The sequence below is a fragment of the Callithrix jacchus genome, chromosome 3 (assembly GCF_049354715.1).
Source record: "Callithrix jacchus isolate 240 chromosome 3, calJac240_pri, whole genome shotgun sequence".
Taxonomy (NCBI): Eukaryota; Metazoa; Chordata; class Mammalia; order Primates; family Cebidae; genus Callithrix; species Callithrix jacchus.
Genome location: NC_133504.1, coordinates 73,247,969 through 73,274,501, shown reverse-complemented (window position 1 = coordinate 73,274,501; position 26,533 = coordinate 73,247,969). Strand labels below are relative to the sequence as shown.

The 26,533-nt window shown below is 38.3% G+C and overlaps 1 long non-coding RNA gene and 2 pseudogenes across 2 annotated transcripts in view; 2 read left to right on the top strand and 1 right to left on the bottom strand.

Moving 5' to 3' along the window:
• The window catches only part of LOC118152207 (uncharacterized), a 177,952-nt gene that overhangs the window by 354 nt on the left and 151,065 nt on the right, over positions 1-26,533 (top strand). The window contains exon 2 of one of the 2 annotated variants that reach the window (XR_013533397.1): positions 3,169-3,233. The exons of the other annotated variant lie outside the window; for it this stretch is intronic. This is a non-coding gene — a long non-coding RNA (uncharacterized LOC118152207). The remainder of the gene's footprint in view (positions 1-3,168; positions 3,234-26,533) is intronic. 2 annotated transcript variants of the gene reach the window in all.
• LOC144581887 (chemokine-like protein TAFA-4 pseudogene) lies at positions 242-3,160 on the top strand (annotated as a pseudogene).
• Positions 3,310-25,949, bottom strand: LOC100413156 (leucine-rich repeat-containing protein 59 pseudogene; annotated as a pseudogene).

Genomic DNA, 26,533 nt, shown 5'->3' with positions numbered 1-26,533 from the left:
GTGGGCGAAGCAGTGGCTTGCCTGGGACTCCGAAGCCCAGGGACTCCAGCATCCAAACACTGCCTTCAGTGATGAGAAAGAGAAATAGGCGAGTCTGAGCTGGAGCCATTAAGATCACAGGGGCACTGCCGAGCCCCCGAGAGAAGATGGAGTGAGCTTGTGTCTCCGAGGCCGTACGGGGTGATGCCAAGACTAGTGAGGTCCATGTAGGCACTCCGGGGAGAACTGGAGACCCCTTCCCATGAAGCTGAGGAAAAGGAAAACATACCCGGAAACTTCAATGCGAGGACCTGTGCCGGAGTCCAAGCCGCATTCACGGATGCCTGCCCGAAGAACAGAGATTTTCTCTAAAGTACAGCCCACCCCCACCCCACTACCGGGCAGGCATCCCTGAGGTAACCTCCCCTGCACCCAGCAAATCCCAGTCCCTTTTGCTCGCTCCAAAAGAAAAAAATCAGTAAATAAACATCTTTGGTGCGTGGCTGCCGGCAAACATCTGGAGGCCCATAGCCGCGGCAGCTTCAGGCTTCTCTTGGGAGAAACGTGGGAACTTTCCTTCTGCTGGCGAGGCTGTGGAGGTGATGGGCCGCTCCCGGGACGCCCGCGGGTAAGGCGGCAAGGTCTTCTGAGCTACCATAATTTTTTGGGTGTATTTCAGAGTGACTTCAAATTCCCATCTGTAGCTAGAAATTGATTTGGAGTCACTCTGAAATACTCCCTGGAATATTTGTGTTTGACTGGAACCAAATCTTAAGAAGTCTCCAAAGATGAGATTCTGTGCTAAGTCAGTGTTGCTATTGCACTGGCTCTTTCTAGCCTACGTGTTAATGGTGTGCTGTAAGCTGTCAGCCTCTAGCCAGCACCTCCAGGGACATACAGGCCAAGGACCTGTGAGGTGATTGCCATGCACAGGTGCTGCAGTAGGAAGCCCATAGAAGAGCAGTACCAAATGGTCGAGTACTTTTGCTTACTGGGACAGGTGGCCGGCACAACTCCTGCTCAACCTTCTTGTGTTGGAAGTTTCCATTGTGATTCAGAAATGGTGTTGTCACAGGAGTCCCTGTTTGGAAGGAGAGGATTGTAAAGTGCTGATAGATTACTCAGGTTGGTCCTGTAGCATTGGCAATTAAGTCAAAACTATGAAGGTAACGGTAGCAAAGAGAGAGGTATGCTTCAATTGGGGAGGGGCAGCAGGATGCAGAGCTCTTTTTCTTGGATTCCCATCCTGGCCACATTGTAGGAAATCATCTTCGATATCAGCAGCTTCATATTTGTATATGTGTGCTGTGAGAAGTGGCATTCCCTTAACTGGCCCAGCCCTCTCTGCTTTGTAATTTTATTTCATTGAATTATAACCACAAGGCACCACACATTTGACATCCTATCTGGATTCCCAAGGAAGGTACCTCCAAAATCCTACAAGAACAAATCAGAGTCTTTGGATCACTACTAAGGGCATGTTTGCTCTTCATTTTCTTTCTGCCTTTAAAAAAGAACTTGAATGTATGTTTTAAAGGGTCCTCATTCTGTTCCTCTTTTGAACTTTTCCTTTTGCCCTTGTATTAAGTGGTTTTAAAGGGGTCTCAATAATAAAAGATTTTGGCCAAAAAATTTAATAACTGTAGAAGTCCAAAAGAATTAGCATCAGATCTTGAAGCCCTGAGTGAAGCTGCGAGTTGGCTTGACTGGGCTCAGCCACTGAGCTGCCTCAACTGGCCAAGGTATGGGATATGATGACTATGCAGCCTTCTATATTATCTTAATCTCATTGTATATATTATGTATTTAGTTCAATAAAGCATTTGTACCATTGGCTCTGGAGCTTAGAGGAAGACTAAAGGAATGTGTAGTGATTCTGAGTAAGGTGTAGACCTACACAGCAGATCTATGGGGGAGAAGATTAACAAAGTCCTTTCTTCCAATATCAGGACAGTCATGAGTGGCAGTCCCATTCAAACAGGTCACTAGAGCTAAAAGGCTGGACCCTACCCTGGCTATCTCTGAACTAGGATAGGTTCTTGCTCCCTCCAGGGGAGACAAGGAGCTTGCAACTGGGAGTTTTCACTGAATGAGCACCATGACACAGCCATTTCTGATCCCTCCATCCAGTTGTGGTGAAGAGATGAAGCAAAGGAGCCAAGAAAATGCTTAATCTAGCAGACAAGAGAATGGATGGTGTGATCCTTGTTTCTGCTAGTCATTGGGTGATGTACCACTTCTCAGCTCCATGATCCTTCATTTCCTCTGTTTCCATTTATTCCCTTCAGTTAAGGTCTAGAATCAAACAATTCTAAACCTCAGTATCTTATGAAGCTGACACTCCAAACCTGCAGAAGCAGGTTGCCTTTGAGGTATTTATTCACACCAAATACAACTAGAGCTGTCATAGACAGTGTAGGTTTACAGAGATTCACCTCCTTGCTTACTGGCATTTAGGGAGTTAATGCTCTAAAATTGAGGCAAGGAGCATGGACTGTTGCCATTTTATGGAAGCCACATAAGTTGGGCAGGATGTCACAGGAACTGCCCAAGACCTGATGATGGCTAGGGATTTCTCTCTTTGAGTCATGAAATCTGTCTACTGTGAAAGATTGTATGCTTTGCCTGAGAAATAATCAATTCTGGTGTGAATTCTAATCTCTCAGGACATTACAAATGAGGGAAAATGATGTAACAGAAAGAAAGAACACCAGAGTGGGAATCCAGTTTTGCCTCAAACTAGCTGGGAGACTAGGCAAAGTCATGGAAGGCCTCAGTTTCTGTGCCTGCAAGTGTTACATTGGACTGGATGGTCATGAAGTCTCTTTCACAGCCAGAGATTTTCTATGGCTGCTAATATGCTCATATATCTGAGGTCCTAAAGAAAACAGGAATACTCCCCCCGCCACCCAATTAAGACTGGATTTACTGAGTGTGGTGTTCTAGTTCCCAAAAACTTCCTCCTGATCTTCCCTGATTGCCCAGGGAAGAATGAAAGAATCAGTTTGTGGCATACAAAAGTATAAATCTAGTGACAACTGACCATTTAGTAGAAATGAGCCTTGCCTTTACACAGCTTTGTAAAACAACTAGAAAAGGCTGTTTTCTCTATCTCCACCCTAAGCCCACTCCTTTAGGCATGCAGGTAACTGCCCTCCTGCTACCTCCCGTTTCTCCTCATTCCACCAGGGAATGAAGAAGTTCTACAAAGAGGAAGACTCATGTACCAATCTGCAGCCATTTGATGATGGCAGGTAGGTCTGATGCTAAAAACAGGTTGTGTCCAGCAGAACTCAATTTCATAGGAATCCAAGCTCCAAGGCTGGGAGACAGAAGGTTCTGGGAACAAGCTTCATGCTGAGAGTCGGTCTGGAAGACCCACTGGAGGAGCTCATGGTGGTGTAGACCCTGGACTGCATTGCAATAGATGGTGTTCACACTGGTGCAGAGGGGCTGCTGCAGCAGCTCTGTCACCCGACAAGCAACCAGCCCTCTCGCCGCACAAAAGACCAGCAGTAGCAGCAGCAGCAGCTTCAGCACAGCCCAGGAATGAGTGTGCTTCCAGGGTGGTGGCTTGCAGGGACGGGAGCTGGTCTTAGATTTCGGAGCCTGATCTGTTTCCTTCTTAGGTTTCTTCTGCTCCCACTTGGCTGCTTTCAGGTCATCGTACTCCTTTTGCCGGCGCTTCTTTTCTGCCGCCTTCTGCCACTTCCCCAGTTCCCACTCCTGAGCTTCTTCAGCTCGCTGCTTGGCCTCAGGCTTCTTCTCTGCCTCATGCTCTACTTCCAACCGCGGCTACCTCTCCTGCTGCTGATCTGCCTGCATGGCCTTCATGTGCTGTGACGTCTTGTTTGCACACTGCTTACACTGCTTCTCATCCAAGCAGTCACCTGCCATCTTGGCCAGGACGGGATTCAGGGGCTTATCCTTCAGGTTCAGCCTCTTCAGGTTCTTGAGCTGAGCAAAGCTGACAGGCCAGGTGACCAGCCTGTTGTTGAGGAGATCCAGGTGCTAGAGGTTGACCAGATGGCTGAAGTCTGCTGGCAGCTGCTGCAGCTTGTTCTTCCTCAGGTCTAGCTTCACAAGGTATGTGAAGCCACAGATACCTGATGGTAGAGTAGTCAGTTTATTACAAGACAGATACAATATGGTGGCCTTTGGAAGGGCAGCCAGCTCCTTCACCTGGAGTTCATTCAGGTCTCTGAGGCTCAGGTCCAGTTCCTTGCAGCCCAGCTTGTCATGGAGGTTTACGCCCTTGCTACTGGCCTTGGGTCATGGTCATGGTGATGCTGAGCAGGAGTGGCTTTGTGGTTCTGTCAGGGGAAAGGAGTTGAAATGCTGCGTGTAAGTTCATCAGGCCCCCACCCAAATGCTGCCGATGGGAGACTGGCTCAGCCTGTTAACCCACCGGCAGCACTCGGAGGCCAGTGCCTAGCTCTCAATCTCTCTCTCTTTTTTTTTTAACAAGATGAAGAGGAGCTTTATTGAGTGTTAGAACAGCTCAGAGGAGACCCTCAGTGGGTAACTCCTCTCTGTAGGCAGGTCATGCTGACCAGTGTTTAGCTTTTAGCAGAGAGGATAGTTCCTCTCTGCTGCTGCTCATCCCTTCATCCTCCCAAAAATAAAACAGGGGTAATAATGCTATTGAAGATTAACTCAGATAATGTATATGAAAATATCTAGTAAACTACAGCACATTGTTAGTACTCAAACATATCAGTTCTCTTTCTCGTCCTTAAACACCCTGAACTAAACAGTCAGTTGACCCATTTAAGAGGGTCTTTCATATTCAGCTATTATGACGGATAGGACAAGGACAACTGGGCTCAGAACTGTAAATTTCTCAACCCCTGAATAAGAGTTTTTAAAATAAGTGATGAGAAATGATTCAGGTTGAAAAAGACAAACTGAATCTAACACGTTAGCAGTATCAAGACAGAGCAGATATAAACAAGGCACTGGCACTAATATGGTACAATTGGATTTAAGAATAACCACAATTAAAATAATCGTGTGTAATAACCCACTAAGAGCAGAGATACAGGATGTTTTAAGTGTCTCCTGAACTCAGTGATCTTCACTGCCACCCAGATTCTGAGTTCTATTTGTCATTTCAGCCATTTTAGTCTGGTTAAAAACCATTGCTTGGAAGATACTGCAGTCATTTGGAGGTAAGAAGATACTCTGGCTTTTAGAGTTGCTAGAGTTCTTGTTCTGGTTCTTTTTCATCTGTGTGGGCTGATGTTCCTTTAACTATGTTGTAACTTGAATATAATCAGTTGGTTTTGTTTCTGGAGGGCCAAAGCTTTGTGCCGGGGATTTCTGGCTGAATTCCTGCCCTTGCTTTTACATGGCGGTATATATTTGCAAAGAATTTTTTTGTGTTGTAGTTTGGACTGCAATCCAGTAGTCAATGTTTATTTGTAATGGCTAGTATATAGGCTCTTACTCAGCTGCATGACTCCTTTGTACTCCCTCGCATTTACAGCAATGCTCCATCTCAGTGCTCTGAAAGTGTGGGTTCTTTTTCTACTCAGTTGTTTGCTACAGACCTCAGCTTGTTTCCCCGGGGGCTGCATACTGCATACTGCAGCCCTGGTGCAAGTTCAGGCTTTTTAGTCTCTCCAGCTTGAAGGCAGCAAGTGTGGAAACCTTGGGAATGTCAGTGGCAGAGGGCATGTCACTTGTCTCTGGGAGCTCCACCCCAGTGAATTGTGGAGCCACTGCCAATTGGAACACTCAGTTGGGAGTGGGGTGGCGGCATTGTAGGCCCAAACTGGTGTGTATGGGGGTAGGGCTGCCTGGTAAAGGCTTTCAGGGAAGATAGTCTGGCCTCTTCTCCATATGGAGAGCTATGGTGTGCTGGAGATTCAAGTAAAGCGTTCAAGCTCTTTGGTCCTTCTCCAGCCTGACAGCAAGGATGTTTACCACTACAGTGGCATCAGCAGTAGCACAGGGGCTATCAGTTGCTTCTGGGAAATCCACCCCAGAGAGACACAGAGCCACTGCCAAAGGGAATGTTCAGCTGGGGGCTCAAGGTGGGGGCCTCATCTGGTGAAGAGCAGGGGCTTGGGGGCTCTCAGGGAGGAGATTGACCTCCTCTCTGTAGGGCAGCTGTGGCATGCTGAAGGTGCAAGCAAAGTGATCAGGGTCTTTGTTTCCTCCCTAGCCTGAGGGAAACAAGGGTGTACCATTGCAGTGGCAAATGGAACAAAGTCTTTTGGTTATCTTTGGGAATACTACCTAAGAGACACAGTCACCACTGACTGAAGAGATCAGATGGGTATAGGGCAGCTGTGCTGGGGACCCAGGTTGGGAGGCCCTGCCCAGTGAGAAGAAAAAGGGGCAGGTACCCATATGGAAGACAGTCTGGCTGCTTTTCTACTGCATGCTAGAGACTCATAGTTTTTGGGCTCTCTGCCCCCTCCCCAGCATGAGGGCAGTAGTGGTTGGCCTGTGTCAGCAGCAATTGCAGTGGGTGTGTTGGGGTTCAGGGGTTCAATGGAGCCCTCAGCTCCCCTGAGAGGAAGTTTCTTCAGGTTCTTGTTCTCCCAGTCTCTCAAAGATGAGAGAGGAGACCGTGGCAGGTACACTCATAAAGTAAATACCAGACTCAAAAAGTGTTTGCAGAAAGTGATTAATTTAGGCAGAGAGAGAAAAAGGAGAAGAGAGAGAAAGAAACAGGTAGCTCTAACATTGAGTGAAAGAAAGAAAAGCTGCTCTCACCCTGAGTGAGAAGGGTTCCCAGAGGGGGAAAACCAGAGAAGGAAAGCTCTTTCATGAGAGAATCCAGAAAGATGGAATCCAGGAGAGGAAAGACAGCTTCCACACTGAGTGGAAGGGAACTGAGAGAGAGATGGAGTTTATGAGAGGAAAAGGAGCTTCCACAAGGATGGAAGGGGACCCCAGAGGGGAAAATCCGCCTGGTTGAGGGAGACAGTGAATTTTAACCTGGGAGAAATCCCCACCTTCTCCAAGACCCCTGGCCAATGAAAGGAGTTTCTCAGAACTTCTGCTGGAATGATTGACTTTTGATTCTTCCCATGCCCATGAAAATTAAAACAGAGACCAGTAAATCTCCTGGATGGAGAGAGATGGGAGTGGGGCATGGTGCTGGGAATTTCTTACCCTTAAAACTACGCCCCCTTGTGGACCTGGAAAGAGAACACATTCCCTCAGACCCATGGGTCACTTCTGGGAGCTGTCCCAGAGAAATGGAGAGCCATGACTGGCGGGAGCACTCAGATAGGGGTGGTATAGCTGTGCTATAGTCCCAGGCCTGTGGGCTTTGCTTGGTTGAGGTGTAGCAGAGGTGAAGTTCTTCCCAACTCACCACCATAAACGCAGCCCCTAACATGGGGGACATGAGAGAACCTGGCCTCCTTTGTTGGTGGGCCTACAGCAGCTAGCACCAGGGTACTCAGGGATGCAAGTCCCTTTGGGCTTCATGTGGGTCCTGAGCTGTGGCTATGCCCAGACTCCAAGTAGCTTCCTCTGTCTGTCTGGAGGCCCTGAGGTTGGCAGGGGTTGGTCAGTGGGGATTGCCTGTGCCCAGGATTGCAAAGGTCTGTAGCAGAAGTGTAAGTCTCTGGGGTCTCTAGCTCACTCACCTTTTCCCTGTGTTATGGAGCTTTCCTTGGCTTTGCTCCAAACCCAGGTGGGGAGCTGTCTTGCTTTGCTTCTCTCTGCTCCCTTTGGGTCACTGTTGCTTCTTTGATAAAACCCAACATGAAGCCCTGGAAAATCCACTTTACAGCTATTGTTTACTTACCTCTGTCTCCTCTCTGTGAGAGTGGTACACACTAGCTGCTCCTAGTCAGCCATTTTACCCCTCCATTTCTCCCTTTTAATGGCCATTTATCTTTTTCACAGTGTTAAACTCTTTTTCTAAGGGTTTAGGACATGCTACATAATTAGAATCACTTTATGATGAGAAATATTTGTTTTGTTGGAAACTGTGTGACTTTAGATAATAAAACAGAAATTTAAAGGACATATTCTGTTTAAATTAATACACTCTTGAATACTGATAAACATTTAATTACACTATTTCTAATCAGGATTAGAGTGGAATATCTTTTTTTTATTTTTAAATAAATAAAAAATATAAACTTGGTATAACAGTTGTAGTTCTATTGGACCTATAAATTATACAAAGACTAATATTACAAAATAGAAATCCCTTCATTGTTTTAATAATGGAATCTAAGCATAAGGAAAAAAGTTTATATGAAAAATGTATATTAAAAGTTTATATGAAAACCACACATGGTTACCCAAATGCGATATTTGGGTATATAACAGAATATTGTGAACAACGCCATATAAATAAATTTAATTTGAAAGAAATGGTAACTATTACATTTGGGTAACCATAGCAAGAGACTTAACTCATAGAAAGTTAGCCAAATCATTTTCATTTTAAAAAATCCAAATGTTAAATATTCTCTGTACAAGGAAAAAAGCCAAATTTACTTGAAATTACTTTTGGTTTATGTTCTCAAGAAAAAAACAGAGACGATGAACCTCTAAAAGGTACAGCAGGATATACCAGAAGCCTTTAGAGCAAGGATGCATGCTATTATCTCTGGGATAATGACTAAAAATTTAAAATAATGATAGTTAACAAAATAAAAAGTAAATAATAAAGTAGCTGATTAACCTAAAATCAGGCAAAAAAAAAAAAAAAAGAGAGCGGGAGGAAAGGGTAACTCAAAACTGGTAAATCAAATTAAATATCATAGTAAGAGGCTAACTAGAACTCCATATTTGTCAGTAATTACTTTCAAGGTAAATTTTCTACTTTTTGTAGTCAACTAAGATTGTGAGATTAGAATAAAGAGCTGGTTTTTTGAAAAGATCAACAAAATAGACAGACCACTAACCAGATTGATAAAAAAGAACAGAGAGAATAACCAAATAGAGGCAATAAAAAATGATAAAGGGGAAATCACAGATTCCACAGAAATTCAAACCATCATCATAGAATATTACAAACAACTCTATGCACATAAACTAGTAAACCTGGAAGAAATGGATAAATTCCTGGACACCTGTGTCCTCCCAAGCCTAAACCAGGAGGAAGCTGAACCTATGAATAGACCAATAACAAGGTCTGAAGTTGAGGCAGCAATTAAGAGCCTACCACACAAAAAAAGCCTGGGTCCAGATGGGTTCACAACCAAATTCTACCAGACACACAAAGAGGAACTGTTATCATTCCTTCTGAAACTATTTCAAATAATCCAAAAAGAGGGAATCCTTCCCAAATCATTTTATGAGACCAACATCATCCTGATACCAAAACCCGGCAGAGACTCAACAAGAAAAGAAAACTTCAGGTCAATATCCATGATGAACATAGACGCAAAAATCTTCAATAAAATACTGGCAAGCCAATTGCAACAGCACATCAAAAAGCTTATCTACTATGACCAAATAGGATTCATCCTGGGGATGCAAGGCTGGTTCAACATATGCAAGTCTATAAACGTAATTAACCACATAAACAGAACCAAAAACAAAAACCATATGCTTATCTCAATTGACGCAGAGAAGGCCTTTGACAAAATTCGACAGCCCTTTATGCTAAAAACCCTCAATAAACTCGGTTTTGATGGAACGTATCTCAAAATAATAAAAGTAATTTATGACAAACCAACAGCCAATATCATACTGAATGGGCAAAAACTGGAAGCATTCCCTTTGAAATCTGGCACTAGAAAAGGATGCCCTCTCTCATCACTCCTATTCAATATAGTACTGGAAGTTCTAGCCAGAGCAATCAGGCAAGAAAAAGAAATAAAGGGTATTCAAATAGGAAAGGAGAAAGCCAAATTGTCTCTATTTGCAGACAACATGATAGTTTATCTAGAAGACCCCATCATCTCAGCCCAAAATCTCCTGAAACTGATAAGCAGTTTCAGCAAAGTCTCAGGATACAAAATCAATGTGCAAAAATCACAAGCATTCCTATACACCAATAACAGACTTAAAGAGAGCCAAATCAAGAATGAACTACCATTCACAATTGCTACAAAGAGAATAGAATACCTAGGAATACAACTAACAAGGAACGTAAGGGACCTCTTCAAGGAGAGCTACAAACCACTGCTCAACGAAATAAGAGAGGACACAAACAGATGGTGAAACATTCCATTTTCATGGTTAGGAAGAATGAATATCATGAAAATGGCCATACTGCCCAAAGTAATTTACAGACTCAACGCTATCCCCATCAAGCTACCAATGACCTTCTTCACAGAACTGGAAAAAAACACCTGAAACTTCATATGGAACCAAACGAGAGCCCGCATAGCCAAGTCAATTCTAAGCAAAAAGAACACAGCGGGAGGCATCACACTACCAGACTTCAAACTATACTACAAGGCTACAGTAATCAAAACAGCATGGTACTGGAAACAAAACAGAGATATACACCAATGGAACAGAACAGAGACATCAGAGGCAACACAACGTATCTACAATCATACAATCTTTGATAAACCTGACAGAAACAAGCAATGGGGAAAGGATTCCCTGTTTAATAAATGGTGTTGGGAATACTGGCTAGCTATGTGCAGAAAGCAGAAACTAGATCCCTTCCTGACACCTTACACTAAAATTAACTCCAGATGGATTAAAGACTTAAACATAAGACCTGGCACCATAAAAACCCTAGAAGAAAATCTAGGCAAAACCATTCAGGACATAGGAGTAGGCAAGGACTTCATGACCAAAATACCAAAAGCATTGGCAACAAAAGCCACAATAGACAAATTGGACCTAATCAAACTCCACAGCTTCTGCACAGCAAAAGAAACAGTCATTAGAGTGGATTGGCAAGCAACAGAATGGGAAAACATTTTTGCAGTTTACCCATCTGACCAAGGGCTGATATCCAGAATTTACAAAGAACTCAAACAGATTTACAAGAAAAAAACAAGCCCATTCAGAAATGGGCAAAGGATATAAACAGACACTTTACAAAAGAAGACACACATGAGGCCAACAAACATATGAAAAAATGCTCATCATCACTGGTCATTAGAGAAATGCAAATCAAAACTACATTGAGATACCATCTTACGCTGGTTAGAATGGTGATCATTAAAAAATCTGGAGACAACAGATGCTGGAGAGGATGTGGAGAAATAGGAACACTTTTACACTGTTGGTGGGAGTGTAAATTAGTTCAACCATCGTGGAAGACAGTATGGCGATTCCTCCAGGATCTATAAATAGAAATTCCATTTGACCCAGCAATCTCACTACTGGGTATATATCCAAAGGATTATACATCGTTCTACTGTAAGGACACATGCACACGAATGTTCATTGCAGCACTGTTTACAATAGCAAAGACCTGGAACCAACTCAAATGCCCATCGATGATAGACTGGACTGGGAAAATGTGGCACATATACACCATGGAAGATTATGCAGCCATCAAAAACGATGAGTTCGTGTCCTTTGTAGGGACATGGATGAATCTGGAGAACATCATTCTCAGCAAACTGACACGAGAACAGAAAATGAAATACCGCATGTTCTCACTCACAGGCGGGTGATGAGCAATGAGAACACATGGACACAGGGAGGGGAGCACTACACACTGGTGTCTGTTTGGGGGAATAGGGGAGGGACAGCAGGGTGTGGGGAGCTGGGGAGGGATAGCCTGGGGAGAAATGCCAGATGTGGGTGAAGGGGAGGAAGGCAGCAAATCACACTGTTACAAGTGTACCTATGCAGCTATCTTGCATGTTCTGCACATGTACCCCCAAATCTAAAATGCAATTAAAAAAAAAGAATAAACAAAACAAAATCCAACCTCATGGTGCTTTAAAAAGTTACTCTTTAAATATGTAAGTAGATACAAAGTTTGAATATAGAAGTAATACATGAGCAAATATCAACAAAAATAAAGCTGATAAAGTTGTAATAATAGTAGACAAAATAGACTATGGGAAAATAGGAACATTTAATAATGAAAAGGATCAACTGGAGATGACATAATCCTAAATGTGAATCACATAAAACATACCTTAAAACCACATAAAGCAAAATTTGACAGAACTAAAAGAGTAATAGACAAATCAGCAGACACTTAGACTTTAATATATCTCTCAGTTAATGGCACAAGTAAGAAAAATTATCAGAAAGAATATCTAATATATAAGCAAAAATATTTGAAACTTTACCTAGGGAACTTATGTAGAATATCGCATCCAATAACAACATAATTCATATATTTTTTTCAATGTGTATTAGTCCATCTTCATGCTGCTGATAAAGGCATACCCACGAATGGGCAATGTACAAAAGAAAGAGGTTTAATATGGACTGACAGTTCCACATGGTAGGGGAAGCATCACAATCATGTTGGAAGACAGGGAGGAGCAAGTCATGTCTTACATGATGGCAACAGGCAAAGGACAAAGAGCTTGTGCAGGGAAACTTGCCCTTATAATACCATCATTTCTTGTGAGACCCTCCCACCATGAGAAGAACACCATGGGAAAGACCTGCCCCCACATCCAGTTACCTCCCACTGGGTCCTTCCTACAGCACATGGGAATTCAAGATGAGATTTAGGTGGGAATACAGCTAAACCATAGCACAACATTGATGAAACTCACTATATTTTTGAGTAAGAAAAAGAAAAGCAGTTCAAACTTGGAGAAGTAAACACATTATAAAAAAATTATAGCAGAAATTAATAAAATAGAAAACAAATATTCAAAAGAGAAAATGAGTAGAGTCAAAAGTTGTACCAAGGAATACTAATAAAATTGATGAAGATCTAACTAAGCAATATTGCTCAAGGTATAAGTAGAGAACAAAACATTACCAGTATCAAGAATGTAGATTCTACAGATAGCTAAACTATAGCCATAGAATATTATGAACAACTTTATATAAATAAATTTAATTTGAAAAAAATGGCACAAAAATACAGCTCATCAATATTGGCTGAAAGAGAAGTAAAAATATCAATATTATTCTTACAACAAAAATAATTCAAACTATTATTATACCGTTCTACAGTTAAAACCTCAGGTTTCTATGATTTTGCCTATGAAATCTTCCAAAGTTTTAGAAACAAAAATAGATAAATCTTAAATTTTCTAGAGAAGAAAAAAAACAGAGAGAACCATCCTTATTCTTTTTGAGTCTAGTTTACCTTAATTCTAAAATTTGGAAGGCTCTTACAAGAAAGGAATATTGCAGAACAGTCTTCTAAACATAAGATGCTAAAAATATAAGCAAATTCCTAACATATTGAATTCATTGGTTTATACAAAGACAAATATATCATGAAGCAGTGAGATATATTCCAGGTTATGATGAAGAGTCTGACTCTATTTTTTGTTGTTTAACTCTTGATAGATTTTAAGCTTCACTCCTCCCTCTTTCCCCTTTGCCTCACATAAGAACAAGCTAATAAGGAAACAGGGCGTTTTTTTCTTCTTTGATGCTGATGTAAAATTCAAACCATGAGTGGGAACCTTCATCCTAGACCCATCCCCTAATCACCATGATAATTTCAAGCCAATCTCTTTACGAGGATTTCTCAAGTCTTTTTAAGACCTGTTTGGGAGCCACTCTGCTTGCCCCAGAAAGTCTCACATAAGCAATAATTCTTCTCGTCCAGGCCTCAACATCTGAACCAAATTTTGTATGGAGGTCCATCATACCTCTTAGGAGTAGCTACAATGTGTGAGATATATAAGGTTAGTCCAACATTTGAAAAAAATCAGTCAATCTCAAGGACCACATTAATACAATCAAGAGATTCTTGACTGAAGCAGCAAAAGAATTTAGCAAACTTCTAACACCAGCTATGATTTTAAAAAATAAACCAAAAAATGCTGAGTAAACTTGATTACAAAGATAATTCCTTGATATAAGAAATATCTACCAAAATTTGCAGCAATTATTGCACAAACTGATAAATATTTAAAACATTCCCCAAGTCTGAAAAAGTGAAAAAGACAAAGATGTCTACTCTCACAACTTATACTCATCACTACATTGGAAATTCTAGCTGGTACAATAAAGCAAGAAAAATAGTATAAATGAACCATAAACAATGGGGAACAAAATGTTAATTGGTCATTATTTGCAGATACTGTGAGTCTACAAAATCTGTGAGTATTTACTGAAATAATTATTAGAGAGAATGAGCAAACTTAACATTTTTACTTGCACACAATGCAAAATAAAACTAATTTTACCTTATGTACCTGTCAAGAAATAAAAATAGAAACGAAAGTAAAAATATTTAAGTAGCCTAGAAATATAAAATATCTAGGAATAAATGTATCACAAGATGCATAAAACATTTATGCTTAAATCTTCTAAACATTATTAAGAAAAAAATTTTGAAACTTAAATGGAGAGATATACCATGTTCACGAGTTAAAAGACAATATTGTAATGATGACAATTCTCCTCCAATTAATTTACATTTGCACACAATCCCAAAGAAAATCTCAGCTTCTTGTATGGCAAAAGTTAACAAAACAGTTCTAAAATTTATATAGAAATGCAAGTAGCCAAGAACAACAAAGACAACATTGAAGAAGAAACATGGAAGATTTAACAATACCAGATGTCATGACAGTCCAGTCGTATTGGGACAAGGATAGAAAAAAACTCAGCAATGAAACAGAATAGTTAAGAAACAGAAGCACACAAGACCAGAACCTCAATACTGTGACAAAAAGCATAGTTTGATATTTTTATTTTGTGTTGCTTGGGCAATTGGCTATTTATTTTTTAAAAAATATATTTTCACCCCTACCTCAGGCTGTTCACAAAATAATTAATTCTAGTTGATCTAAAGACTTTAAAATAAAAGGTAAAACTAGGTACTTTTCAGAGGTAAGCCTAAGACAACATTTTTGTGATATGGGAGTGCATAATTTTTTTTTAAAAGAACACAAAATATGCTTATCAAAAATATTATAGATTGAATCTTATTAATTTCAGAATTTATGTTAATAAACAGACTGGTAAGAAAGTGAAAGGTAGTACACATCATAGGAGAAGATATTTACAATACATATATCTAACAAAGGATTTGGATCTAGAGTACCAAACAAACTCTTAAATAAATAAATAAACAAACACAGATTACCAAATAGAAAAAAAAAGGGCCAAATATTTTAGAAAGACACTTTATGAAATGATATCCAAATGATGGCAGACATGAAAAAAATGCTCACCATTGTTTATCAGAAAATGCAAATTAAAATCACACTGAGATAGCACTTCCCACCTGCCAGAAATGCTAAAATGAAAAGGTCTGAAAATATCAAGTGTTTGTGAGCATGAGGAACAACCAATACTATCATACATTGTTGATGGGAGGGTAATTTTGCATAAAATTTTGGAAACTGACTGTTAATAGGTATGGCATACACATTTCCTATAATGCAACAATTGCATTCCACTCTATACACCGTGAAAAATGCAGGCAAAAAATCACAAATAGACATGTATTAGAATCTTCAGAGAAGAAGTACGTCTAATAGCCGAAAACCACCCAGATACCTATTAAGGTAGAATGAATAAATTCTGATAAATTCACACGATAAAATACTATACAGCAACTTAACATTGTTGTTAACAGTGTTGCAGTGATGATAAATGCTTAACAAGATGCAATAGTAAATATGTATCTCAAAAATATGATATGAAGCAGAAACTAGAGACATAATAATACATGTACTGTATTTCCATGTATATTAAGAAGTGCCCTTAGAGATCAAGATAGTGGATATTCTTAGTCAGGAAGTGGGGAAGCATTTCTAATAATGAAAGAAAACATGTGAGGAACTTATTGGGATGCTTTTGCTCTCTTGAGTATTCCTTAATCTGGGAGATAGTACATGGATGAATTACATTTGTGAAAATTCTTTGTGTTGTACACTGTCATGTTTGTACTCTTCTAAATGTACATTATGCTTCAATTTAAAAATGTTAAAAATTAGATTTTGTTACTTCAGGAACAAGTAGAAAATGTACTTTAATAGTATAATATTTATTAGAGTAATTTTAAAAAGTAAAATACCTGTGAATAAATCTAACAAAACATGTTTAAATTCTTTATTTAAAAATTATAAAACTTTATTGAAAGATTCCAAAAAAGGTCTTTGCTGAAAAGAAAAAATTAGTGTTATAAAATAGTATTTCTAAAAGTCTTCTAGATCTCCAATGGAACTCCCAATGCAATCAAAATCCCAATAGTTTAGACTGTGCCTTGGTAGAACTCAACAAACTGATTTTAAAACTTGAATTTGAATCAAGTTTCAAAAATAACCAAGACATAACCCTAGAAATAGAGTGTAAAGTAACTCCATCAGAAAGCAAAATCTCTTGTACATTTTTGATAATTAAGGTGAAATGCTATAAGTGAAAAAAAGAGAAATAATTAGACCAATAGAACACAAATGCAGAGTCCTGAAACAAACCAATATTTATATGTAAAAAAATTTACTTATTCAGAACAGATATTCCAGAGTAGAGGGAAAGGATGAAATATCCGATAAAATGTAAGAATGGTTATCATTGTAGACAAAAATAAAATTTGATTTTCACCTCATATCATTTTAAAGAATCAGTTTCAAATGAATTACGAGCATACCTCAGAAATATATTGTGAGTTCCGTTCTAGGCGGCCACAATAAGGTGAATATTACAAAAAAGTGAGGAGTCAAATTTTTCCCAATGTGTAGAAAAGTTACCTTGAACTATGTCTAAAAAGGTACATATTTTAAACACATGTTATTGCTAAAATTGCTGTTGAAAATCTGAGCATTCAGTGAGCTACATTTTTGTTCTTGGAGGGTCTTGCCTCAATGTTGATGGCTGCTAACTGATCAGATGGTGGTTGCTGAAGGCTGCAGTGGCTGTGGCAATTTCTTATAAAAAGACAATAAAGTTTGCCACATTGATTGACTCTTCCTTTCATGAAAGATTTGTTTGTAGCAAACAATGCTACCAACAGCATTTTACCTACACATAGAACTTTCAAAATTGGAGTCAATCCTCTGAAACCCCTGGCATTGCTGTGTTAACTAAGTTACATACTATTATAAATCCTTTGTTGTCCTTTCAACAGTGTTCCTAGCATCTTCACCAGGAGTAAACCCCATCTCAAGAAACTACTTTCTTTGCTCATCCATAAGGAACAACTCCTCACCCATTCAAGTTTTATCATGAGATTATAGCAATTTCGTCCCATCATAGGCTCTACTTCTAATTCTAATTCTCTTGCTATTTCCACCCCATCTGCAGTTACTTCCTCCTCTGAAGTCTCTCTTAAAGTTATCCATGAGGGTTGGAATTAACTTCTAAGTTTCTATTAATGTTGATATTTTGACCTCCTCTGATGAATCACAAATGTTCTTAATGGCATCTAGACTGGTGACTACTTTCCAGAAGGTTTTCAGTTGGTTTTGCCCAAACCCTTCAGATAATTTACTGTATTATGGCAGCTATAGCCTTATGAAATATATTTCTTTTTTTGTTTTGTTTTGTTTTGAGATGGAGTCTTGCTTTGTCACCCAGGCTGGAGTGCAGTGATGTGAATTTGGCTTACTGCAACGTCCGCCTCCCGGTTCCAGCGATTCTCCAGCCTCAGACTCCCAAGTAGCTGGGAATATAGGCATGTGCCACCATGCCTGGCTGATTTTTTTTTGTAGAGATGGGGTTTCACTGTGTTAGGCAGGATGGTCTTAATTTCCTGACCTTATGATCTCCCTGCCTAGGCCTCCCAAAGTGCTGGGATTACAGGTGTGAGCCACCACACCCGGCCCAAATATATTTCTTAAAATATAAGTTGAAAGCCAAAATTACTGCTTGATCCATGAGCTGAAGAATGCATGTTGTGTTAGCAGGGATAAAATCATTAATCTCCTACACATCTCTATCATAGTTACATTGTCAATGAACTACATTGTCAATTACAATGTCAAGGCAGCAGGTGATTGTCAATGAGCAGCAATATTTTGAAAGGATTTCTTTTTTCTGAGCAGTAGTTCTCAACATTGGACTTAAGATATTCTGTAAACCATGCTGTAAAGAGGTGTGCTGTCATCCAGGCTTTGTTCTTCCATTAACAGAGCACCAGCAGAATAGATTTAGCATACGTGTTAAGGGCTCCAGAATTTTTTAAACGGTAAATAGCATTAGCTTCAATTTAAAGTCTCCTGTTGCATTAGGCCCTTAACAAAAGAGTCAGCTTGTTCTTTGAAGCTTTGAAGCCAAGCATTGGCTTCCCCTCTCTAGCTATGCAAGTCTTACATGGCATCTTCTTCCAATTGCATGATATTTGTCTACAATGAAAATCTGTTGTTAGTGTAGACATCTTCAGTTATCTGACATCTGCATAACTTGCTGCAGCTTTTACATCAGCACTTGCTACTTCATCTTGCATTTTTCATGTTGTAGAGGGTTTTTTTTTTTCCCTAAAATATCATGAATGAACCTCTGCTAGTGTTCAACTTTTCTTCTGTAGCTTCCTTACCTCTTTCAGCCTTCATAGAATTGAAGAGAGTTTGGGCTTTGCTCTAGATTAGGCTTTCGCTTGAGGGAATGTTGTGGTTAGTTTGATCTTCTATCTAGACCACTCAAATTTCTCCATATCAGCAATAAGCTGTTTTGCTTTCTTATCATTTGTTTGTTCACTGGAGTAGCACTTTTAATTTCCTTCAAAAACTTTTTCTTTGCTTTTACAGCTTGGCTGTTGGCTCAAGAGGCCTAGCTTTAGGCCTAGCTCTGCTTTCAATATGCCTTCTCCACTAAATTTAATCATTTTTAGCTTCTGATTTAAAGTAAAATATATGCAACTCTTCCTTTCATTTGAACACTCAGAGGCCATTATAATTGTCCCAATTTCAATATTGTTGTGTCTGAGGGAACAGGACCATGTAAGGAGAGGGAAAGAGATGGGAATGCCTGATTGATGGAACATCAGAACTCACACAACATTTGTCAGTTAAGCACATCTTCTTATATGGGTGCCCTAAAGCACAATAGTAACGTCAAAGATCCCTAATTATAGATCACCATGACAGATGTAGTAATAATGAACAAATCTGATATGTTGTGAAAATTATCAAACTGTAACACAGAAAACCAAGTGAGCACATGCTGTCGGAAAAATGTTGCCAACAGAATTGCTCAACAGAGAGTTGCCATAAACCCAAAATTTTATAAAAAGAAAGGCCGGGCACGGTGGCTCAAGCCTGTAATCCCAGCACTTTGGGAGGCCGAGGCGGGTGGATCACGAGGTCAAGAGATCGAGACCATCTTGGTCAACATGGTGAGACCCTGTCTCTACTAAAAATACAAAATATTAGCTGGGCACGGTGGCGTGTGCCTGTAATCCCAGCTACTTGGGAGGCTGAGGCAGGAGAACTGCCTGAACCCAGGAGGCGGAGGTTGCGGTGAGCCGAGATAGCACCATTGCACTCCAGCCTGTGTAACAAGAGGGAAACTCTATCTCCAAAAAAAAAAAAAAAGAAAGAAACAAAAGTGTAGTGTCTGTGGCATGTGTTCAGATGAAGTACAATAAAATTAAGTATGCCTGTCTAATAATAAAACAAAACAATAAAATAAACTTTATTTTTTTTGGAAAATACTTTATCCTAACTTTAACCTTTGAATAAAGAAGAAGTGTTGGCAGAAAATATTATAAAGCAAACAATAAGAAAACATATTGATTATTTTAAAAGCATTAACTTAATGCATTATAATTTTTATTAAAGGCTATTTATTCACAAATTAGTAACATAAAGAGAATGAAAACACAAATTATACCCTGGAAAGGAAATGTGCTACATGTTTAGTTGACAGGTGTCTCATATCTAAAATAAAGAGCTCATATAAAAACAGACAATTTAATAACTTGAAATTAGCAAGTATAAAGACATCTTTCACACAGTAGGATATGCAAAGAGCGCAGGAACGTGAAAAGATGCTCAACTTCATAAGCATTTGGGTGAATAGAAACTAAAACCAAAAATATTCCATTTTATGCCAAACTGGGAAAAATTCAAAAGTCAGCTAAAATCAAATACTGACAAAGACATAGATCAACAGAAACTTCAGGTGGGGGTATACATTTTACTACCACTTTGGAAATTTTCACACTACCTAGTAAAGTTCAACATGTACTTATCAAATGGACCCACATTTCTACTCTTTTATATATGGTGAAAACTCTGAAGACAGACATTTACACTACTGTGGTACTATTGTAGACCAATCAGCACTATTTGTGATAGCAAAATCCTGGAGTCCCCTCAACTTTTGAATGCCAGTATAAGTAAATAAGTTGTTGAATATTTAAGCACTGGAATTATTATACCTCAGTAAAATTTTTTTTTATAAAACAAGAACTAAAGTTATATGCACCAATGTGGGTAAACTTCAAAAACAAGCTTGCAAGAAAAGAGGGAGCTACAAAATAATTAATGTGATTCCACTTTTTAGAATTCAAAAATTGCAAAACTATGCAATAGATTATTTACAGATGCAAGCAGGTTTGATACAATTATTTTAAAAAGCAAGGAGGTAAATGACACAAACTTCCGAACTGCTTTGACAATTTTGAAAAATGATTCTAAATTAGACATATTTTGATTCAAGTGTATGTAATGAATAAAGACAAATGTAGCATTATAAGGACCCACGAATCTTGTCTCTATACATTCTTATTAGAGAGTGATTAGAAGCAGTGGTATACACCAAGATAAAGACCTCGTATCCAATAATAGGTGGATCTAATCCAGGAGAACGGTTACGAGAAGTCTTAGAAGACTGGAGATTTGGTAAATTTCTAAAATAATGAAGGTGGTTTTTAGCTTTGGACAGGATGCTGTAAGAAAATGAGAATTAGTAAACAGATAAAATGAGAAGTGATTTGTTGGTGATTATTGTTGGTGATTTAGCATTGGTTACATACATAGAAAAAGAGTGAGAGAGTGAGAAAGAGGAGACAAGGGATCAAGGAAAGAGAGGGAGAGAAAGCCAGTTACATGAAAAAAAGAATTGTTAATTCAAGGAGCACAAAAAGTTTTGCAATTAAAAAATATTATAGTAGAATATGTTGCTCTATATAGTGTATATAATCAATAGAATATGGTCATGCTGAAATAAACACTGATTGTTTAGCAAATTAATATTTAATCATATGAGAGGATGGAGCAAGGCAGGTTGTATCTTTATCTAGTGTAACGGGGAGTCATTAGATAAATACCCAAACTGATAATCACTAAATAACAATGTAAGGATATTACTTAGAAACATGGAAGTAATTACCAGAAGAAACACTTAAAATTATTTCCTCTGGAGACTGTGAAAGAAGAGAAGACATGGGTTTAGTGACCACACTCTTTATTATAGGGTTTTTAATACATTAGAAAAATTATTTTCTGCATCTATTTTGATATATTTTAAAACATTAACTGAAAACATGGAAATTGTCCCAATTATGGATCCTCAAGTGTTTATTTTCACTCTGTAATATCTCGCTAATGTTGATTGATGTATTTGGTAAATAAGTGGTCTTCATCTTCAAAAATTTCCACAGATACACAGATAAGAATTTTTTTAAAACTAAATTTGCTTTACAATGGGCCACCAGTGTAGAAAGCACTCTCCCATCCAAGGCTCATGTCAACATTAAATATTCTACATAGCTGAAGTCAGTGGGTGGTAGAACCCCAGAGATCTTTCTGAATAAGAACTCTAAGCTTGAATGTTCAATACATAACAGAAAAGAGCTTCTCCAAAACTCTTCCACTCTGGTCCCTTTACTGAAGTTCCACTTTTCCATACAAGCTTTCCATAGGATCTTGGATGGGTTAAAAGCCTTAAATGGTTACATTTACTGTTGTGTCTGGTTGTCGTCAAGGTTACAGAAACAGCAACTACTGCAGGCAATTAAACTGACTTCATAATGTGCCTTAGCTACAAGACCGAAGTTCCAATTTTCCAATTGTACTTGGATCTGAAAGTTGGCTTCACATAAGCTCAGTCTGTCCAGGACAAAGTAAAGCCAAGTTTACATTGTCTACTAAATACTTCAATTGTTGACACTATTTTTTCAAACAGGACACACATTTTATGGACTGGAACATAATAGTACAGTGATAAAACTGTAGGATATTTAAAAGGTTTTTTTATATTTTTCTTTTCTCTTATCTCAAAGTATTTCCTCTAACATTACTCTTTTCTTATTTTTTTCCCATTGCTATCTCTTACTCAATTAAAAAAAAAAAAAGCAAAGATATCTTAAGCACTGGAAAGAAAAAGTCGAAGATAAGAACTAATCAATCTCTAGTAATTCTTTCCATTAATTTTGTTACTCGTCTTTTAAGTTTCTCACGGAGTCTCTGCAGCTTTAATGTCAGAGTTCCTTTGACCATGTAGAAAGAACTGCAGTTTCTTACCCACAGACATCCTCAATGCAAAGCAGATGCTTCTGAAGTTGACGTAAAGAACTAGAGCTAATAGAAGATGGGATTACCATTTCCTATCCTAAGAATTACACACTACTTCTGGTCTTGTCTTGGAGGTAATTGTTTAACGTCTGATTTAAGGACTATTCTGAGATTAGAGGTGGACAAATTCAGCATATCTGATTACATCCATTAGTTTGAATTTGTTAGGTTTTAGTTTAAATTTATAAATGACAGCAGAAGACCCAAAGTTACTTAAAGCAGTATAAGTACATTCATCACAATCATGATTGGTTACCTTGGAGCCTCAAATGAGGTTAAACCTGCACATATGCCTGCTAAGTTACCCAGTATTTTTAGAAGACAAAACCAAATGCAAACTTTTTTAAAAAGAAGAAAAATAAAGCTAACATGCGAAAGCATATCTACCTTTTTCTCCCTCTTAGGATAAAGAAGAGACTCAGTCAAGATGTTATGCTTACCAGTAATACTGGGTTGAAAGAAAAAGAATGATGTGTTTTCTTGGAGTTTGTTTAGTCACATCAGGTTTTGTGTGATATTTTTGGGACGAGTGTCAGCACTCACAAATGACAAGCAGTTGTGTGCTTGTGCATCATACTCAGTACTGGAATTCAATTCAGAATAACACTGCCTCAAAGATGAAATAAAAATAGATGTTACAGTCCTAAATCTAACAGTTCGTGGAGAAAGACAACGGGGTGGGGAATAGCATCAGAGACAGAATGAGAATGAGTGAGGGAGCCACAGCACTCCTGTACTTTCTCATTGGTCCTATATGCACTAAATTGGATATAGGTCAATAACCTAAAATTCAACATCTTACAAACCAAACTCATCTCACGGAGGCATATTTCTCATTCAGTGTTCCTTTTACCTACAATAATTACCACCTTCCCCACCTAATCAAACCCCAAACTTCAAAGCAATCTTTAATTTTTTTCATTCACTCTCATATTTCACATCGAATCATTTATCAAATTGTTTTTATAACTCAGAAATATGTCTGAAATATTAATTTCTTTAATTTTTCATAAAAATATTCTTTATTATGACATCATCACTGAAATTCAGAAAATTACCACTGTAGAAAGTTTTTGTTTGATTGTTTCTGAGACAGGGTCTTATTCTGTCACTCAGACTGAAGTGCAGTTCTGTGATCTGAGCTCACTGCAACCTCTGCCTCCTTGGTTCAAATGATTCTCATGCCTCAGCCTCCCAAGTAGCTGGGATTACAGGCATGCACCACCACACCCAGCTAATTCATGTATTTTTTAGTAGAGATTGGCCAGGCTGGTCTCACATTCCTGATCTCAAGTGATCCACCTCCCTTAGTCTCCCAGAGTGCTGCGATTACAGGCTTGAGCCACCAAACCTAGCCAACCGCTGTAGACAATTTCTAGTTACTCTCTCTATCTCTCCATGTCAGTGATTGCTGTCTCTAATTCATTCATGGTGAAGAAATCAGAGGGATCTTTTAAAAAATAGAAATCTGATCTTGTCATTGTTTTCTTGTCTTCTTAAAATTGTACGGTATCTTCCAATATTCTTAAAATAATGACAAAAATCCTTAAAAGCTACTGAGAGTTGGTCTTTATAGCTCTAATCTTATCTTTTATAACTTTAATTTTGTCCTTTATGCTACAAATCTTCTCTTTCAGTTTTCAATCCCTATATACAAAATCTATTATATAGTTCTGGGACTTTTTGTGTGTAGTAGGGATGTTTGTATGGGATGCTATTACTTCATCCTCATCCTATTCCTATTCATTCTGTTGTGTCAGTTTAAGAATTAAATAAATAAGTCTTCCTCATCTTTAAGCAGCTTTAAATTCCATCTTAACTTAATGCCTTTGTACATTGAACTTCATCTTTTCTAAAGTATTTGAAACTTCCATTTCAGTTCAATGTCCATAATTGATTCTAATGGCTATTCCTTCCAGGACTTCATCTTTTTCATACTTGACCTCTTCATTTTTACTATAAATTCTGGAATGTGGTAGAAGCTTGATACATATTGATTGAGCCAAATTGAATAAAATATATAAAAATGATAAAAAATGTGTAACAGCTTCCTTTAAAATGCTAAAAACTAGAGATTTCAAAATCTTAGAAATCATCACTAAAGAACTCCATGTAACCAACCACTGTCCCTCAAAACCCTATTGAAATAAAAAATAATTCTACCTATATTATCAAAAAACACATTTTATTTATCTGATTTGCACATCAGAATTGTTTGTATGTGTGTGAATGTGTGTTTGTAACTGTGCAAGAGAGGGTGGAAAGTGAAAGGAAAATAGGCATGAGCAACAAAGGTTGTGTATACACACACACACACAGTTCTATCTCTCTCTCTATATATATATATATATCTATAGATATAGATATAGATATAGATATAGATATAGATATAGTAGAATTGTGAGGAACACTTTGGCTTTCTTTTATCAAAGGCCCTGACACGTTCTAAGTATTTTCTGCACCTCTTGCTATTGTATGTACAATATATACAAAAACAAATATAGCTATAAAATTCAAATAGCAATCCACTTGAGAATAAATCATAGTATACCCCGCTATTTTTGCCTGCCTTCCTTTAAAGATGTGAAGATCTGAGAGAATATATGAAACCTAATCCCTTCCTGTGGTTTAAAAAAATATTAAGAACAAACTACATGCAAGTCTCAGCACATACTTGCAGTCACTCCAAAGTAAATGTTTTCTCTGTACCTTGGAGAAAAAGTGATTTTGTGATTCTCTGCTTTGGAAAATGAACTAAATTTTTTTCAAAGACAGCCTCATTTAGAAGTGGGTGTACTTTAGAAGCATCACTTTTTCCAAAACTCTATGTCTTGGGATAGTATTGCTTGAGATGTTTGGATGTTTGAAAAAGGCACCCTACATCTTTTAGGAAGGTGGGTTCCATTTAGTTGTATCATACTATTAAAGTATTGCAGCAAAATATGAGTAGCATGGATTACCCTAGACTTTCCACAAATTTTATCATTCAACTAAACCTTATTGCATTTTAATACCTATTAAAATCTGTGTCATTCAGGAAAAATTCACAAAATCCTAGTTTAATAAGAAAGAAAATGACTTCCAAACTCGCAACCTTATCAGTCTCTTTTCCCCCTCAAAAAGCCTATCTAGCCTCAGTCGTCATTCATAAAATGGCAATAATCACACCTATTGCATAGTAGTATAGTGAGAATTGAGAGATATATACCAGATTTCCTGCTGAAAATCTCATTTCTCTTCTGTCCTCCAAACCATAGGAGAAGAATTACAACTATTTTATATAAAAATATTTAGCAGATTTGTTAATATTTCTTCGAAGGGGAAATATCACATACTTTTTATTATTGTTACTGTACATTTGTGAAATACCTTAAACTGCAGTGTTCTTTGCACTATGGGAACTTCAAAGGTTGAGTTTCTGTACAAATTCTGGCTGTTGGCATCAAATGTCATAGTTGAACGGCAAGCATTACCATCCCTGTGCTCTGCTAGGGGAGCACCTGATTGGCACTACAATCAAAGTACAGGGGATTGCACTTTGCAGAGGAACAAAACAACTGCAGAAACAATTACTCCGAAAGCTCTTTTACATTCAGATCACTCTCAGTATGTCTGCAAATCATAAATAGGCTTCAAAGAATGAAAAGTCGGAAATTGGAGCTCATAGCATATGGGTTTCTAGACAAATCTAGATATGGAATTGAAAATGAATAAATTTGATTTCCTTGTCAAAATTGTGTTTGCACAGGAATCTGGCCTTTATCCTGTCTCCTTTCTTCCCACCTCCCCCAGAGCCCAATATCAAACACTAGTTTGAGTAAAGAAAAATTCAAGCTAACAGGAAAACTATAACACCACAGAGTAAACACTCACAGCATCCTCTGTCTAAGAAGCCATACTTCAGAGAGAACAAATGACTTTTTTCCTGAGAGAACTGCTGCTAGCTAATATATGACAGCTCATAGATCTTCACTGTAATCAATCAGAAGCAAAAAATAAGAATAAAGCTTGCAGATTGAAGCTTACTGAATTCAACT